A 12,238-nucleotide genomic window follows, 5' to 3' on the forward strand; every position below is an offset into this window, starting at 1 on the left:
ACATCAAGTATTACAATATATTCAAATAATTTAAATTATTCACATCAAGTATTGCAATACCTTCAAATAGAGGTTTGTATTACAAGATTTTGCTCACTACCTTGAGAATTATTCCTCAGCACTTGTTTGACTTTCATATTCTTCTTCATCTTCTTTATTGTTTGCCTATCCACTTAGTATATCATTTGGAACACATTCTTCTATGAATGTTTCATCGACCAATAGAGATATGACATGCATATCATGCACAACATCGTGACCATAAGAGAAGTCATAGATATCATCTGATTGATAGTAATCACTCTCTTCAGTTAACTTGTCTTCCTGTAACTTATCATACTCAGGGTATACTTTGGACTTCACCTTGCAAACTGTTGACCATTTATTTCTATCTGACTTTTTTGTACTCGAATATGAAGTATAATAAACTTGTTGAGCTTGCGAGGCTAATATGAATTGTTCATATGTTCCAAACCTTGATTTATGATTTACCTCAACAATGCCTGAGACTTTGTCGACTCTTTTTGCAGTTGGATCAAACCAATGACACTTGAATAAAGTTACCCTATTATTTATGCCTAAGTAAGTCAACTCCATTATTTCCTCTATAACACCATAGTAATCATGTTCGTTTTCACCGTAGCTGGTATCCTTGACACACATGTCACTATTCATCGTTGATTTGTTTATACCATAATCTTTTGTATGAAATCGATAACCAATTACGATGTACTCGTTGTAACATTGTACAACTTTGATCGAACCATTTTGCAAATCACATATTCCTTGATCTTTAACAACACCATGGTGGACCTACACACAAATATAAACAATGATTGTGATCATGACCAATTAAATAACTTATTGTTGTTTACAAGTACACAATTTATGTGAGCGTCCTTACCAACTGTTTCAACCACTCCACAAACTTAGTTTCACGTTCTTTTTGTACTTTTGCATCAGTGAGATATGAAACTTCTCTTCGCAACTCAAGATCAAATCGTCTGCAAACCATAAATACTTATATTATCGAACTATGTATGCATGTATAGAATATAAAAGGATTTAGAATTGTGTTGCATCTACATATACTTACTCGATGTATGGGTCGATCACTGAGCAATTATAAAGAATATAGATGTGTGCTGCGTCTTGCTCTCGATTTGTCAAGAGTCTTGATCAACAACTACCAAATGCATGCCCAAGTGGTTGAAATATCGACAGCTTGTCAGCTACAGTTACTTGTTCTCCATCATCGTTACGAGGCAGACATGTGTAACGTGTTGGAATGTGACGTTCAAAGTACATACATGAGAAATTGAAATCTCTTCTAAAGTGTACGCCTCATAAATAGAGCCTTTTACTCTTGCTTTATTACGAAACTTTTTTTTTAGGTGAAACATGTATCTGTCAAAAACATACATTTCAAATTTGAAATATCTGTCATTGAAGAAACAAATATAAAAAACATATACCTTTCAAATGGGTACATCCATCGATATTGCACAGGACCACCAACCCTTAGTTCATATGGCAAATGTATGATCAAATGTTCCATAACATTGAAAATTGTTGGCGGAAAAATCTTTTTTAGCAAACAAACAATAGTGATGATAGAGTCCTCGAGATTCTTTACATCAGATACTACGACTTTTGATGCGCACAATATTCTAAAAAATCCACTCAACTCAGACAATACCCCCCATATAGGTTGTCTAACATATCATGAAATGCTAAGAATATCAATCGTTGCATAAAGATATGACAATCATGGCTCTTCAACCCATATAACTGTCCATCATCAATCTTCACAGCCCGAGCAATGTTAGAGACATATCCATCTGAAAATCTCAACTGTCTCAACCATTGACATACCTGCTTTATTTGATCAGGTCCAAGCGCGTACCTTGCATTTAGTTTCAGTACTTTGCCATTATACTCTTTGAGTTCCAATTCTGGTCTTTTACATATTACTTTTAAATCCATACGGGCCTTCGAATTGTCAATTGTTTTCCCTTTAACATTAATTGTTGTATTGAACACATTATCAAACACATTTTTGTCCACATGCGTCACATCCAAATTATGTCGTATCAATAAGGTCGGCCAATATGGTAGTTCCCCAAAAATAGATTTCTTTGTCCAATTGTGATCCTTCCCAAATCCAAGGAAGGGCGTCGAACTACGGGCATTTGTTAATATATCTAGAAAGTATCACGATCTTTTTAAAATCTTTATGTCAAATAATCTTGTAGGTGAACCTTCCATTTCAGTTGTGTCTGCTCGAAACACATTTCTTTGTCGTAGGAACGGATGGTCGCTGGGTAGAAATCGACAATGACACTCAAACCAACAAGGCTTCCTTCCATGCGTCAATCTAAAAGTTTTTGTATCCTCCATGCAGTACAGACATGCCAACCTCCTATGTGTGCTTCAACCAGATAACATACCATATACAGAAAAATCACTGATTGTCTATAGAACAACGACCTTCATATTAAATTTTGTTTTTTTGTGGGCATCATACATAGTAACACCGTTATCCCACAATACTTTTAGTTCATCAATCAATGACCTTAAATATACATCAAGATTTTGGTTAGGTGAGGTCAAACTAGGAATCAATAGAGACAAGAAAAGATTTGGACGCTTCATACACAAGCTTGGTGGAAGGTTGTATGGAGTTACAAATACTGGCCAACATAAGTATGGAGTTGATCTACTCCCAAATGGATTAAATCCATTTGTACATAAACCGAGTATAACATTTCTCACTTCTATTATGAAGTTCTAGTGAGTACGATCAAAGTGCTTCCAAGCTTCCGGGTCAACAAGATGCGTGATCTTGTCTTTATCATGTCGAATTTTATTTGCATGCCATCTCATGTGTTTAGCTGTCTTTGAACACATATACAATCGTTGCAATCTTGGCGTGATAGAAAAGTAGCGGAGCGACTTGTATGAAACTTCATTTGATCTCGTGCTACCATTGTCTCTCCTCTTGTCTTTGGCTTGAACCAATGATGCCCACATAACGGGCATGATATGTTATTTTTCTGATCCTTGAAATACAACATGCAGTGATTTGGACAAGCATCTAGCTTTTTATACCCCATACCTAGAGTGTTGACCATAACCTTCACACAATAAAATTTTTATGGCAATTTCTCATCTTTGGGCAACATACTCTTCATAATCATGTACAAACGATCAAAACATGATTGACTCAAATTTTACTCGAACTTCAAATTCATTAGTTGAAGAACTACAGACAAGATAGTGTGACTCTTGCAACCGTTTCAATGTGGCTCGTCAGAATCTCTAAGTAAATCATAAAATCTACTAGCTGCATCGTTTAGTGATTCTTCATCTACTGCAGTTGTTACATCATTAGAACCCATAACAGAACTCAGTTTTGTTCCTGCGACATCAAATATCAAATCCATATATGGATTATTGTGCACCATATTCACCCGTGCATCAAAATTGTTTCTAAATTCTTCACCATGAAACATCCATTTCTGATAATCGCTCACAAAACCCTTCCTGTATAGGTGATGTCTGACGCCATGAGGTTCTACAAATCGATTGATCTTACAAATCTTGCAGGGATACCTAATCTGACCTGTAGGATCCACTGTACTCACACTTGCCATTGCAAATTCAATAAAACTTTCAACAACATTCATATATTCATGTGATAACTCATAGACAACTATCTTACGGTACATCCATTCACGATTTGCAGTCATTTTGTCCTATAATGTTACAAATAGTATTCTAACCAGTTAAAAGAGAATCATCAGTATGATGAAGAAAATATCAAATTTATCATGTAATATATGATGCCATGCAATCATAAGAATTATGATGCGTGCATTGATAACTTAATATCTTCATGTGCAAACTATTCATAACACGATACATTCATTTGAAGCATGCTTTCATTATACAATTTCACATGTAAGTCATAATCAAATTAAAAGTAACTACATGCAAGCATAAATACAATCACATCAAACATTGCAATATATAAAAAACATTCATATCAAAAAAATGTCAAACATATACCTGCAACAAACACACTCCAATATCCTGCTAACTACTACCATGCCTAGCATGAAATCCGTACTCCAAAAATAAGAACACTTCTATTCTCATAAATTAAAATCATGTTCAGCTTGATCTCCAAACTCTAAGAAAAGCAGTCCTAGATATCAACAACTAAGTGAGTGTGTGAACAGTAAAATGTTGCATCTAATAAATTAAATAACATGTGATGCGCTTGCATCACTTACTCACCACGGGTATTTACCCATTTTGCATTGTTTTTATCACTTACTTACCATGGGTGGCAGGGCACAAGCGGGATCCGTTTAAAAATCTGCAAAAAACACTGTGTTAAAATGAAGTCACCATCTGCTGAAAGAAAAACAATTAGAATCAATATCGAAGTCGGACGAGATTCTGGCAAGGCAGAATGCCTCTCGGACGTTGACCACCTCTCTGTTCGGCCTAACCGCCCTCGAGTTTGGCCGACCAGTAAGTAGGGCAACAATGTACGACAGCAGCACGAGGTCTCCAGAGGCAGTGATCGTCCCCCGAAGCGGCATACACATAGTGATGTCATGGTTAAGGAATCCGACGATCATCGGGCACCACCCAGCCCATCGCTCCCCTGTCGAAAAAAAAAACGAGGCAGAAGGGGCGACCCCCTGCCGAAAAAAAAATGAGGCTGGGTTGCCCCCCTCCCCCTGCCGAAAAAGCAGGGGGTGACCCTCTGCCCGAATAAAAAAAAAAGGCAGGGGGGCGACCCCTTGTCGGAAAAAACAAACGAGGCAGGGGTCGCAGTGCGACCCCCTGTCCGAATAAAAAAATGAGACAGAGGGCGACCCCCTGCCCGAATAAAACAACGAGGCAAGGTGGTCGCCCCCCTACCGGAAAAAAACAAAACGCATGCCCAAGTCGCCCCCCCCCCTTATAGAAAAAACAAACGAGGCAAGGGGGCGACCCCCTACCAGAAAAGCAGGGGGCGACCCCCTGTCCGAATCAAACAATGAGGCAGGGGGTCGCCCCCCTGCCCGAAAACACAAAATGCGGCAGAGGGGGGGGGGGGGGGGGAAGGGGGACCCTCTGCTTGAATAAAATAACAAGGCAGGGGGTCGCCCCCCTACCGGAAAACACAAAACACGGCAGAGGGTCGACCCCTATGTTGAAAAAAATAAACAAGGCAGGGGGCGACCCCCTGCCGGAAAAGCAGGGGGGCGACCCTCTGCCCGAATCAAACAACGAGGCAGGGGGGTTGCCCCCGTGCCGGAAAACACAAAACACGGTAGGGGGGGGGGGGGGGGGACCCCTGCCGGAAAAGCAGGGGGCGACCCCTGCTCAAATAAAACAACGAGGCAGGGGGTCGCCCCCCTGCCGAAAAATACAAACGAGGCAGGGGGGCCGACCGCCTGCCAAAAAAAAAATTAAAAGGGGCAGGCGCCCCTTTTATCAGAAAAAACCTAAAAATGGATTTACTTGGGAGTTGCCGGGCAGCAGACGGGGGGCGACAAGCCAGGCGGCGGACCGGGGAGCAACGGGCAGCGGGCCAGGGAGTGCGTCAGGCGGGAAGGAGAGACGAAACAGGGAAGAGGAAAAAGGGCTCTGATTAGGGATTTACGCAAAAATTAACGACAGATTTGACGACGACCAAATTCCATCACAGCGCCATCGTAAATTTAGATGACCAGTTAGCGACATAATATTTCCGTCGCTAAGTAGCGACGGAAAAACGTTTGTTGCTAACCATCGCGTGTGTTGCGACAAAAACCTGTCGTCGCTAACTAGCGACGGAAGTGTTCTGTCGCTAGTTTCGTAAATATTACAAAACTTAGTGACCGTTTAGTTTCTCTCGTTAATCCACCGTAACTTGGGGACGGAAAAAATCTGTCGCTAATTGACAATTTTCTTATAGTGACCGAACCTTCCTTTGTCGTCGTCTGCTTCCATCGGAGCCCCCTTTGCTATCGTCTGCTATCGTCGAGCACCCTTTGTCGTCGTTTGCGTAGTGGCAGCATCGTTGCTACCATCGACTGCGTCTACCTTTTGGGTGTTTCTCCTCCATTGTCGGATTACCAAAACTCGTATTTTTTGGTGAGTTTTGTGTAAGGTTTTGTTATGCAAACAAATCGATTTGTAAATATAAATGCTAAATCTTACAACTGGTTTTACTATTCATGCTAAATAACACCTATTTTCATAACAAAACAAATTGATTTGTACATATCCACCTTTTGAGCATCGAAAAATAGTTAGCACGATTTGTTCTTATGAAACAACAACGATTTATACATTTGAAGCAATAATGATTTAATGAAATTATCGTGATTTGTACTTAAGTCTGATAAATCGTACAACAATGTTAACGTATGAAACACAAATGTTACAACAATATGTACTTATGAAGGTTGTGATTTCTACAACGAACTGTAAGTTTGAAGCAACAATGATTTATACATTTAAAGCAGTAGCGATGTGTATTTATGAAGTTACATCGATTTGTACTTAAGTTTGCTAAATCTTACAACGATGTTTACTCATGAAGTCAAATATTGTGACGATTTATAATGTTGGTGATTGTTTAATGAATGAGATAATTTGTAATATTATATACTTGGGAAGACAATTGTAACATATAATGACGCAAATAAATTTATGTGTTGTGCATGTTAGCGATGTCTAAAACTTGTCAGACAAGAAATCCCTTGTCGTTCGATTTCATGAGAGTTACTGAATTGATCCGCTAGTCCCATCTATATGAGCGTTATGAAAGGTACCAAAATATAATGAAGATTGAGAATGATAAATAAAGGAACAAAGCATTGAAATTGTATTATGCGGAGGATTATTCATCAGATATTGAGGCTGAAGAGCAAAGAAAGTATGAGGGAAAACTAAAGATAAAAAAAAAGGCGGAGGAGGAGGAGAGGGAAAGGCAAAGGAAGAAAGAGAAGGAGAATGAAAAACAAAGACAAATGAAGGAGGAGGAGAGGGAGAGGGAGAGGGAAAGGCAAATGAAGGAGGAGGAGGAGAGGGAAAGGCAAATGAAGAAGAAGGAGGAGGAGAGGGAAAGGCAAATGAAGAAGGAGGAGGGAAAGAGGGAAAGACAAAGAAAGAATAAGGAGGAGAAAGAAGAGAAGGAAAGACAATTAAAGAAGAAGAAGGAGGACGGGAAAGAGAAGAAAAGGCAAAGGAAGGAGAAGGAGAACGATGAATAGAAGGAAAGACAAAGGGCGGAGAAGGAGAACGAGAAAGATAAGAAAAGAGAAAGGAAGAAGCAGGAAGGGGAAGGGAAGGAAAGCAAAAGAAAAAAGCAGGAGGAGGAAGAGAAGGAAAGGGAAATGAAGAAACAGGAGGAAAAAAAGAAAAGAAAAAAGAAAAAGCAGGATGAGGAAGAGAAGAAAATGGAAAGGAATGAAGAAATTGAAAAGCAAATGAGGGACCCGAAGGAGCGAAGGAAGGAAGAAGAAAGGCAGACGATGGAGAGAGGGGATGAAGAAGAGAAAAGTGTGACCAAGGTATGTAAATCGATCTTGTATGTCATGGTTTATTGCGATAGTTATTACTATGTATAGCGATTGATGTGATAGCGAATGTGCAATGATTATTATTTATAGCAATTACTATGTATAATGATGCGTAGAAGTACTGCGATAGTGATTACTGTGAACGATTTACTGTGATAGTGATTACTATGTATAGCGATTACCATGTATAATGAGTGTGCAACGTTTATTATTTATAGCAATTACTATGTACAATGATGCGTAAAAGTACAAATGAGATTAATTTTGATTTGATACGAATAATATGTTATTTTGTGTTGCAGGGAGGTCACAAGAGAAATAAAGCACTAGGTGAAAAGCTAATAGGGCAGTGTCAGTGGCCTATAGTTTTGTCGTGATATGAACAACTTAGTGAATATCAGAAGTATCGATTATGAAATATGCACTTCAGCCGTCTTCTAGAGCAACATTCTTTTAAAACATGCTGGAACACCATAATCCACCTGGTAAATAAGTAAAATAATAAGACAAACACATTCCAATTTGATTCTTTTGAGATCACTATGACCCTAAAAGATGTGACATGGATTACGGGCCTTAAGTACCATGGAAGTGTTGTCCTATTACGAGATTTAAACTATACCGTAAGGAACAAGTGCATAACCCTTCTAGGAATGTCAATGGAAGACTGAAGGCAATGTATTTCTAGTAGAAGCAATTCTACATTTATGAAAGTTTATTCTTTCTGTAATAAATGAAAAGGTCGGTCTGCTACATGTGCATCTGAAAGAGATGACCAAGAGTTGCACGGTTCCTTCTTTGTTTTTTTGGACTTACTTTATTTTCTGATTTGTCTGATTCGAGAATAAGTTACCTGTGACTGCAATTCTTGGAAGACTTAGATAGAGTCAACAACTATGCATGGGGCGTTGCTATAATCAATTTTTAAATCTTATAAAAACCTAACTGTGTAGATGATTCAAGAGTCAATTATCAAATATGTATGGTTAGATCTTAGAAAAAGAAACCCTTTCAAAGCTTGGTAGGCTGGTGGTATATTTGAGATGAATGACGTTCTATATATGCATAGAACGTGAGCCCCCTTCGTCGGAGGTCCTACTCGACCCAGATGGAACCTCAACCCCCAGCTACTCTCTCTCTCTCTTTTCTAACCTCCCTCATCGACACCATCATGGCATCACCCACACACAGGCCCTACCCTGCTCTACTACACTGCCACAATGTAATTCACATCGATCGAGTGCCCCAAAATCATGTTGCCAATCTGAAGATCTTTTCGTTCTCCGGAGCCTCGGATTTCGTCGATACCGATTTATGATCACCCTCGTTGGCGGGTAATGCTTCTACCGATTGTTCCCCTTTCATTTTTCTCGCTTTCTTATTGTAATGCCTTTGTGAATCGTTTTTTGTGGAATTCTTGATTGAGTTTTCATTTTTTTGAGTTGTTTTCTCTTGATTCTGTTTAGGTTCCTTATTGGGTATGCGAGTTATTGAGTCGATTGCATGTTTCATATATTTATTTCTTGTCGGTGTTGGATTTTTTTCACCTATTTAGAAGTTTTGGTCTCGCCTCTGCGTTTCTTATGGGATTTATGATATTGGTCTTCTTTGTTTTTGCTTCTTCTTTTTTGAAGAATAATATGTTTTTCCCCTGTAATCGAGAGTTTGATCAGTTAAAATGATGATTGATGCCTCTATTTCCATTTAATTATGACTATTCGTTTTGTAGATTGGAGGGTCTCGTACTGTTATTTGTTTTCTTGACATATGGCTTAAAACTATTGCAATCTGTGATGACGATTTGGTAGAGAATAGCTGGAAGTGAACATGTTACTAATTAACAAAAGACGAGCTTGAATTTTACAGGATGGTATGAATTCATAGTCGTTTTATGTCGTGTATTGCTTTAGTTTTTGAGAAATTAATGCGAAAGTTGAAAATGGAACATTTTGTTTTCCCACTTAAAGCTTAGATTGAAGCTTTACAAGAATATTTCCTTTTATATTGGGAGAACATTGCTTCTTCCTTTCACTATTATGTCACATAAGCTCATTAACGGAACTCGTTGTTGCCTTCAGCTGTGTGTGCAAGGAAGCATATCTCTGTAAGAACATGATATGACTTCCATCTTCAAAGTTGAGGAATGGACCAGAGTGAATGATTGGAAACTACCCCATGTTTCTTCTTTTGAACTCCTGTTGATTGGGAGGTGGGAACTATCACATGTTTCCTCTTTCTTTTGCCCACAATATTACATTTTAACAACCACAATATTACATCTTGATTTTGTAAACTACCCAGTGCCATTTTTCTGTTCAAGTGGTGCTTTTATGGTTTTCTTTGAATAGGAAGATATACTAATTCTCTAAAATAAAAAATCTGGAATATTTTTTTTCTGGACATTACAATATCTTAATGGTCCACCTCTAACCCTAGTCTTTCTAATAATTGTTTGGCTTTTCATTATTGATGGGAATCTGTCCATCTGGTTTTGGTTTGATTTGTACTTTGGAATTATAGTTTTTTTCCCTGTTAAACTAGTGCTTTATGTGACAAATATCCTAGCTGTGATATTTCATTGACATTACCATTGTCATTCATTTATTGTACTTGTTACAAAAGTGTTTATTTGATCAATGCAAACATTTTCCATACAATGAATCAAAATCTTATAATTTGTTACTGACATGAATCAAAATGTTATAATCAGAATGCTATCACTTTTTTCTAAAAATTTGTAAAGCAAGCATGTTTTCTTTCTCAAGAATAATTCAAAAAAAAAGTAGAAAAGCTTTTATGTTTATGCATGCCTAGCACTTATAACTGTTGCATGAAAAAATTCTTAAATGTCATAAAATATCATACTTACTGATTGCTCATGTAGTATCTTATTTATTTGTAGAATTTGAAATAGAAATAGGACAATCTTCGAGCATTAAGAAAAGAAAAAACTTGTTATCATTTTTTTTGAAGTTAGACAACTCTTCAGATGAACAAGTCGAGGAAACTCCAAGTCCTACTCCAACTATTCCTTCATCACCTAAGCATATTTCATCTCCGAATCCAACTTCCGAATCTGATTTTTATATTGAAAGAGATCCGGGTAAAAGAAAGCGTATGTGTGATCACCCTGTTAATGAAATAGATCGAATTAGACAGACTTATCTTAGGGCGAGACCTTTTCAACCAAAACTTGCACAATACACAAGTAGACAATATGGTAAACAAGCGCATCGATGTCAAGAACATTGGTATGATAAGTTTCGTTGGCTAGAGCATTCTCCGTCAGAAGATAAAACATATTTTTTTATTGCTTTCTATAAAACGAACATTTTCAGTGATGAAGCATGTGAAGACGGAAATTCATAATAAAATGGACGACGATTTTCTTGCTGACTGTATGACATTGTACATCGAACAAGATTATACTATGACTTTAGTTATAGATTCTCTTATAGATGAATTTTATGCTGCGGATAACTGTCAGGGTCCATTTTAGTTGGTATTTTTGTATTTTGATTTATTTTGTCATAAATAAAATTTATGCATTGTTATGAACTTCAAACTATCGCACCAGTGTTATATATTGCCATTAGATAGTGTTTAAGAACTTTCCGTTGAGGTTGAGAAAGACTTGCAACAAATAGTTTGATTTATCCATATGAAATAGATTTTTATTAATAATTGTGGCCATTTTTTATTTTATCTCAATTTTTTTTCGGGGGCGCTGCCCCCAAAGCCCGACAATCACACAAAATAATTTTTTTGCTACACCCATGTCCCCCCCCCCCCCCGCCCCCCTCACATGAATCCTAGCTGTGATGGTGGAATTTTGACTAGGTGTACTGTTTATATTTAGGGTTTTTACTTAAAATTTTAAGGATTTTTATTATTTTTATAGTTAGTACACACTAGGGGTGGCAATTTCTGACACAACCCGCCAACCCGACCTGCCAACCCGCCTCTTAGGCGGGTTCGGGTTGGGCTTAAGCCAACCCGTTTAATAAACGGGTCGACCCGCGTAACCCGTTTATTAAACAGGTCGGGTTCGGGTTGGGGGTATGCCAACCCGCCAACCCGGCTGACCCGTTTAATAAACGGGTTAGGCGGGTGGGTCAACCCGCCAACTCGACCCGCCAACCCGTCTGCCCGACCCGCCAACCCGACCCGTCAACCTGAAAACCCATTTACCCGACCCAACCCATTTATTAAATGGGTTGGCGGGTCATGTCGGGTTACCCGTTTATTAAACGGGTCGGGTTCGGGTTGAGGTATGCTGACACGCCAACCTGCCAACCCGACCCGCCAACCCGACCCGATTGCCACCCCTCGTACACACACCCTAGATGTCAAAGATGAACTGTCATACACCAACCCATTATTCATGTGTATTCAAGCTGTTCGCACAACCTAAATCAAACTTCGGACGCAAAGAATACTTGTGAATTCCAAACAAACGTTGTACTGAATACAATTGTAACAAAACAGACAAAACATCTGTTTTACTCTTCCATCCGATGTTGGACAAGCAATCAAACACGCCCTTATATCACAAACAAAGATACATGACACGAGTTTATGACGAGCTGGTAATTTTTTTGAAAAAATAGGATGAGACCAGTAGACGACATAGGTTTTTAAAATTTCAATCAACAAAAAATAACGTT

Source organism: Nuphar pumila, chromosome 8 (assembly GCF_984573655.1).
Source record: "Nuphar pumila chromosome 8, dmNupPumi1.hap1.1, whole genome shotgun sequence".
Lineage (NCBI taxonomy): Eukaryota > Viridiplantae > Streptophyta > Magnoliopsida > Nymphaeales > Nymphaeaceae > Nuphar > Nuphar pumila.